General features: G+C 32.3%; 1 long non-coding RNA gene across 1 annotated transcript; it reads left to right on the top strand.

Moving 5' to 3' along the window:
* Positions 1-2550: 2550 nt before the first annotated feature.
* On the top strand, positions 2551-4477 carry LOC134709163 (uncharacterized). Its single transcript, XR_010105902.1, has 3 exons — positions 2551-2619; positions 3139-3207; positions 3975-4477. It is a non-coding gene; the product is annotated as an uncharacterized LOC134709163 (long non-coding RNA).
* The last annotated feature ends 3130 nt before the right edge of the window (positions 4478-7607 follow it).

Raw genomic sequence — 7607 nt, 5'->3', positions numbered from 1 at the left:
TCAATAAATAGATCCGCAACAAATCAAAATGTAAATGATATTATCTTAATGAATTTTCAGCAAGCACATGGATAAAAACGTTTTGCAGATGAAAAAGGAAGAAGCTGAGATATTCTATCAATCTTGTGCAATGACGCCTAATATTTGTTTGTGGTTTATATGGGCCATCTTGTCATCTGTAGTTTGGTGTAACAATGAATGAAAGATGAAAATTCAAGGCAGTATAACTGCAACAGGTAAGTTGTTGAGTTTAAACATGCATTTTACAAAATTAATATTTATCTCATGTCAATCTCTTTAGTTGACCATTCTGTATATATTTCACCAATGTTCCAACTAGATCATTTTGTAGAATGTATTTCGGAAACGCGTCAAGCTTTATTTCGAATGAGTTTAATACTCGTTACCATTCATATTGATTATCAAATCACAAATAATGTATATGTTTGTCCATATGTCTGTATAGTTTCTTGCATTGCAATATATATACTTGCAATAGTACGGAAATATTTTCCATTACTCATTAAGCACAGTAAAATCAGAAATTATAAAATGTACATCAATCTGTTTTTACATTCTATATTTTAACCAGCATATCTTATTTTAATTTCAGGGACCATTAAGAATTTTGCAAAGGATTCTAGAAAAACAGTTGAATTGGCTACTGATATAAAGAATATGTTAAATGGTGAGTATAATTACAATCAAGTTTATTGGTTATAATTACTTTTTGTAGAACTGTGTTGTATATATACTGAGTGCCAATGAAAACGCAACACTTGGTTTTTCAAAAATAAAATTTATATTAGTAATGATAATCTTTCAAAATAAATTGTTTTTGAAAATTAACTATCCTAACAATAGATCGATATCAAACAAAAATGTTTCATTGTCATCTTTTAGACGCCATAGGTAAACGAAACATTCAATGTCGAATCATCAACTTACAGTCCTAACAAAACAAGTTACAATACCGTTGTGCAGCGCAATCTCGACAGCGCCGTGGAATTAACCATCACGGACGTTTAATGTGATCTCGAGGAATGTTGTTCCACTTGTCCCGCATATCAAACTCAATCTGACTTTATGATATTGGTGATGGTTTTCATCGTCTAAACCATGTCCAACCTGATGCGAAATTTGCTCGGTCGGACCAAAATCGGGCGAAATACATGACTTTTGGCCAAGATGGGTGCCAAATGTCTATGTTACCGCCACCGACGGTTTTTGGTACACATTGAATGATTTTTGGTCTACAGAATTCGATATTTACGTCTTACGGCCGTTTAGATGTCACCAAGGAAAGACTTTGGTGCTCTTTAACAATTTCTACGCAAATGGTGCTTTACTGAAATTGCTCGAAAGGATCTACTGTGACCACCATTGAACTCTCGTGACCTTTGTACACCCATCAGCGTCAATATCGAATATGTTTAAGACCAAATTTATCGGTCTGGCTGAGCGTTTCTTGCTTTTTGTACCCGGGATGTCGCTTATCATTAAATGATCCATTTTGGATGAATTTGTGGATGATTTGGGTTATTGTAGAGGCTGCAATTTCAGTCCTCTCGTAATTGTATGCAGTGAAAAACTGCATGTTGCTGATTGTCAGACAGTCCTGGGATTTACTCAGATGTTTATTGCAGTTTCCTTAAAATAAGGGCGGGAAAATTCATGACATTAGCTAAGCTTTAAAAGACAAAATCGTGAAAATGGTGCGTATGTTGAAAAGCGGTGAACTCGGTTTGTGTCCGTTCAAAATAATCCTTACTTCGCATTTGTTCCAAAACTCACTCAACCGTAAAGTTGTCGTCAATTGTCTTAAAAGTCATTTTAAACCAACTGTACAAAGTTCTCATATAAATGAAATAAAAATTATAAGATTTTTTTGAAGAACAAAAATGTTGCGTTTTCATTGGCACTCAGTAATTAATTACATTGTAGTAAGAATAATTATTTTGGTGTTTTTTTTTTTTATAAAACCTTCAGTTTTGCATAATTTCTCTGTCAAAATGCACTTTCAGGCACAAGAAAATTTTATAGAATGCTTTATCAGGGTCTGTGTATTGTAATTAAAGGTTATAATCAGAAGTTTTGTCCTTGATTTGACTAGTGGAGGTAATCTGGAAGAAATTACTTATACATACTCATTGTATTCAAAATAAATGAATATAGCGACGAAAGTATCATTGCCTTATAGTGCTAAAACAACTTTTTTTTTCAGAAATGGACAAAAATACAAAGATTTATTCAGAATATTATACCGATGAAGATCACATAAAAATATTTGGAAAAATCAGAAGTATGGATTACAAATTAGAAGCTCAATTCCAGAGGTTGTCAGACTGATTTATGGATGATTTCACCTTGTACACCACCCAAAATGATGGTAAGTAGTTTTTTATGTATACCTAGATATTATAAATTGTTTAAGATAAATGTTATTGATAACGATCAGCAAAAACTCAAGAAAATTTTCGCTTTTAAAATGCATTACTAGCACGGGGCTGAACACTTGTTTTAGGCACAATAATAAATTTGTTTACTTCCGAGAGATCCGAAAGGAATGTGTTTACTACATTGAAAAGGCAAGAAATAACTTTTAAATATTATTAAATTGTAAGTAAACATGACACAATATAGTCTTTGTTATGTAATATCACTCTGGCCTACAGGAATACCTGATAATCAAGGGAGATAACACACTTCATACGAGTAATGTGAGATTCATCATCGCATGTGCCTTTATCCAATGATTTGACCCCTGGTCAGTAGATATCATATGCACAAAAACACAGACAAAAACAGTTACATGTTTTTAGAAAATCATGAATTATTATTTTAATGCACATGAGCAAAACAAAGGATATTGTTATTTCTCAGTGAAAAAGGGGGAGGGTCAAACCTTCTTGAAAACAATATTTCTGCACCTATTCAACTATTAAGCTACATGTAGTTAGCTACTACCCATGGTTCTAATACAAAAGGTTTAAATGAAGGTGGCTAAGCCACAAGGGAGAAGCATTTGTCTTTCTTTGTGATTAAACTTTCAAGAATAGATTTTTCTCTCTCAATAATACTTATGTATTTAAATCAAATGATAACACAGCCTGAGTATTTTTTTTTGTCTTATTTCAGTTCCAGACATATCATTATTTTTCAACCTGAGATGGCAAACTAGAGGTTTTAAAAAGTCCTGAATAACTGGTAAGCATTTTGTTTTATTAATCAAGCTCTAATTGTTTATTTCTGGTATTTATGCAATTGAAATTACAGTCGGTATGTTAAAAATATGCTAATATGAAAACTGTTGCTATGGTCTTGGTATTAAATGAAAAGGCTTAGTTACAGATCGTTTGGACTCAATATATCCAGTTAAATCTTGCGGCAACTGTTTCTCACGTAACACTGCAAACTATATTTAGCGCTATTTTGATCTGTCGTTATTTAATGACGCCATAAAACATGTGATATCACAATGCTTCCATTAAGACCTCATGTGGATTTCTCACTGATAATAGGTTTTCACTGAAAAACATGTAAAAAACATTTTTTCTCAAATGGAATTATGTGAAAGGACAAGTTTTGAAAATTTGCACTATATTGCACTCTAATTATATGATACGGATGACTTTCCCAGTAGTTTAGAGCGGTTTCAACAGTATTAAATACAAGATTTCCACTACATTGTAGTAAGAATAATTATTTTGGTGGTTTTTTTTTATAAAACCTTCAGTTTTGCATAATTTCTCTGTCAAAATGCACTTTCAGGCACAAGAAAATTTTATAGAATGCTTTATCAGGGTCTGTGTATTGTAATTAAAGGTTATAATAAGAAGTTTTGTCCTTGATTTGACTAGTGGAGGTAATCTGGAAGAAATTACTTATACATACTCATTGTATTCAAAATAAATGAATATAGCGACGAAAGTGCCATTGCCTTATAGTGCTAAAACAACTTTATTTTTTTTCAGAAATGGACAAAAATACAAAGATTTATTCAGAATATTATACCGATGAAGATCACATAAAAATATTTGGAAAAATCAGAAGTATGGATTACAATATGGGACAACATCCCTAATGCGCCTTGAAATGAGGAACTCAAAAGTCACGTGTAAAGAAAAAATCTCTGTGTAGTGATATTGGACATGTTTCTATTTTTAGCAAATGACTGAACTTAATTATTTGTGGTGATTAGGAAAGAAGAGGAACATAGAATAAATGTGTAAAAACTATGGAGCTATTGAATGTGTTTAAAGTATTAAATTTTCAAAGAACTTATTGTGTTAAAAAGGGGATATTTTACCACAAGGAGCCGCATCACAACAGGATGTTCGGGGTTTGCTAATTTACGGAAAAAGTAATCTCACTTCGTACCCCGAAAATTTAACCACATATGTGAAAATGTCACAGCTTCGAAACAAGCTATCAAACATATCCAAGTTAACGATATGGACTGAGCTACAGGAAAAAACGTTACCATTACCGCCTATGTAAAAACAATTAAAGATTTTGACCCATATGATCCCCACCCGGTGACACACCTCCTTATAGCCAGACAACCTTACCAAATCTTATATTTTGTCGATCGGATCGTTAATTAACCGAAATGATTCACGATGTTAATCAATAAAGCTAAAAGATTTTAAATCTGCATGTCATGTAAAATAAAAAAATCATTTGCAATGAATTCGTAACAATATAATTCTAACTCAATTGACAAACCATGCTGTATTCCGCCTGGCTCTTCTGTCCAGCAGTCAACCATGATCCCAGGTCGGGTTGGTTTCCCTTTGACACATTCCCCATTTCCATGGAGGTGACGCATGTAGTAAAAAATAAACAGTTTCATAGTTTTACGATCATGGTCATTAACAAACTATCCAGAGGGAAAACCTCCTAATATATTTCGATCTAGTACCATGATCATTCTAGATTTGTATCTGTATCTGTAGGAAAACGTTGTGGATAAAAAAAAACGGCTTTAATACAACGAAAGACAGAGCGCCGTCGATGTATTGACGATGCACGAGAGCAGTTTCTGAACGACTGTCAACGCTCGCGGTTTGCGCACTACAGTTTCTTCAAGGTGGTTCCACTCGAATACTGTTTTTACGAAAAATAAGTTGGAATATTGTGGTATTTTGCTCGTTGAGATCTCAAAACACTTTTTGAAGTTCTTGATATGCAATTTTTTCAATACGTTTCTTGACTGATAATTGTTCAATCGGGCACTTGGCAGCAATTGATTGTCCTTTTTTGGACGAGCTTTTTTTTAATTGTCTGGCTCTATAGCACCGAAAAACTTTCTTATCAGGAATCCTAGTGTTTATTTTGACTTCTTGACTACGTTGCATTTTTGGAAATATTGGTAGTCCAATTTAGGTCCTCGTTTAGTTTTCTGGTTCCTTTAGATTTTATTACAAAATAGTGCATATTCAATACAGTTTTAATATATAGTATACATTAATCAAGTAACTCATTTAAAAAAAACCATTCAGTTTGTCTTTACAAAAGTTCAAATATGATATAATAAACTGTGACATCTTTTATCTTCATTACTCGGGAGCCAAATAAATAAAGAGTGTTCGTCTATTTGCTTCTTGTATTAAAACATCATTAGAGAATTGCATTCTTTTCTGAAATTTTTATATTGAGTTTATAATATTAAGGAATAATTAGTGTCAAACCATTTCTCCCATTCATGATACATTAAGTTCAAAATTGGATGCCCAGGACACTAATAGTATAAATTTTCCAGCCACGTCTTATATTTCATGTATTTAGTCTTATTTTGACCCGGTTAAATATTAAGTATAAATTTCCTGCCAAATGACAGTAATATATTTGCGAAGATGATAAGGAGGCCCGTTCGAGGACAGCGACACATCTATGATATCCCATCCGAGGTTTGGTGACCAGTACAGTAAACTCTTGATAAAAGCGAGACCCTGATATACATGCTATATAAAACAAACAATGTATTTATCTATTTGTTTTCTTTTATATAAATGTGCTTTACATAATTGATTTAAATTACATTGGTATATATTCCATATGCCGGTGCTCCTACTTACAGGAGGCTTATACACCGTAGAAGAAACCGAGCGCCATCTGTCGTCATAATGATCGTTAGCATAATACAACGATGACATTTCACACATTGACATTTAACGAATCGACAAGTTACAAATCATCAACATACAAATTGACAATTTACGAATCGACAAGTTACAAAACATTAAGATACAAATAGACAATATACAAATTGACAAGTTACAAAACATCAATATACAAATTGACAATTTACGAATCGACAAGTATATACAAATAGACAATATACAAATAGACATTTAACAAATCGACAAGTTACAAAACAACAATATACAAATTGACAATTAACGAATCGACAAGTTACAAAACATCAATATACAAATAGACAATATACAAATCGACATTTAACAAATCGACAAGTTACAAAACAGCAATATACAAATTGACAAATCACACAGTAACAAGTTACAAATTGACAAGTTACGAAGTAAGAATTTTGACCCCGTTGGCTTTCCATAGTTGGTAGCGCATGTGTTCATCTAGTTTTAGCGAAGTTCGTGTTGCTCAATCTTTAGATTATTTTGTATTGAAAAAATAACTGTTGTTTGTCTTTTCGTTTCCTTTTATTTTTCCCTGGTGTTCACTGTTTTTCTTCGACTTATGGGTTTTGATTGTGCCCTTTGTATCTCTTTTACTTTACCTCCAGGTAAGTTCAGATATTATTCACATTTACTGAAGTGAAGCTAATCAAATCCAACTAATTTCCTAATTTGTTGTCATTGTAGTCATGACATCAGATGTTAGTTGCATTGTTTTAGTACTGTTTATTCTGAATTGGCCAATAAAGATAATAGTATGATACTATCCTGTTATATAGTCCATGTAAGCAGAAACAAGGAAACAATTATTCCTTTACAGCATGCCAAAGCCACGACTCCACAATTTGATAGTTGTTTGATCAAACATCCAAAAGCAGAGAAAGCTCCAAACACTATCAGGTATATTGGTATATATGGTTCCGATTTGCAGTAATTTCTGTAAATGGCTCCACATGAAAACATAACATATTACTTTATTTACACATTTCACCCAAATAGGACCATGAAAATACAACACATGATTTGATATCCCAATATTACAAAATAAAGGATTACAGCAAACTGCATATCAAACATCTTTGTGTTTTTAAATTGTATTATTCTACAGTTGAGACTGCTTTTTCAAAAATATGATTCTATAATTGAACATTTGATTATTGTTGATTTAATTTCCAGATTGTGAGATAACGAGGAAAGAAATATACAAAAAGATTAACTTACCGATAACGATAGATGTTACTGGCAGGGCTAAACCCAAAGCAATTTTAAATACTATAGCAAATCCTAAAATAAATGATGTCATGTTTAAAAAAAATATTGAATATAAACTTTATAAATTTGGGGTGTCTGAATGTCTGTTATGGATTTGCCTTCAACAAGAATGCTCAGGGTCCTCTCAAAGACTAGAAGAATGTTTTAAATTCCTATTTTAGATATACTCATAATGTCAGA

The sequence above is a fragment of the Mytilus trossulus genome, chromosome 3 (assembly GCF_036588685.1).
Source record: "Mytilus trossulus isolate FHL-02 chromosome 3, PNRI_Mtr1.1.1.hap1, whole genome shotgun sequence".
Lineage (NCBI taxonomy): Eukaryota > Metazoa > Mollusca > Bivalvia > Mytilida > Mytilidae > Mytilus > Mytilus trossulus.
Note: the sequence above shows the minus strand (reverse complement) of the source record. Positions and strands in the feature narration are given on the sequence as shown.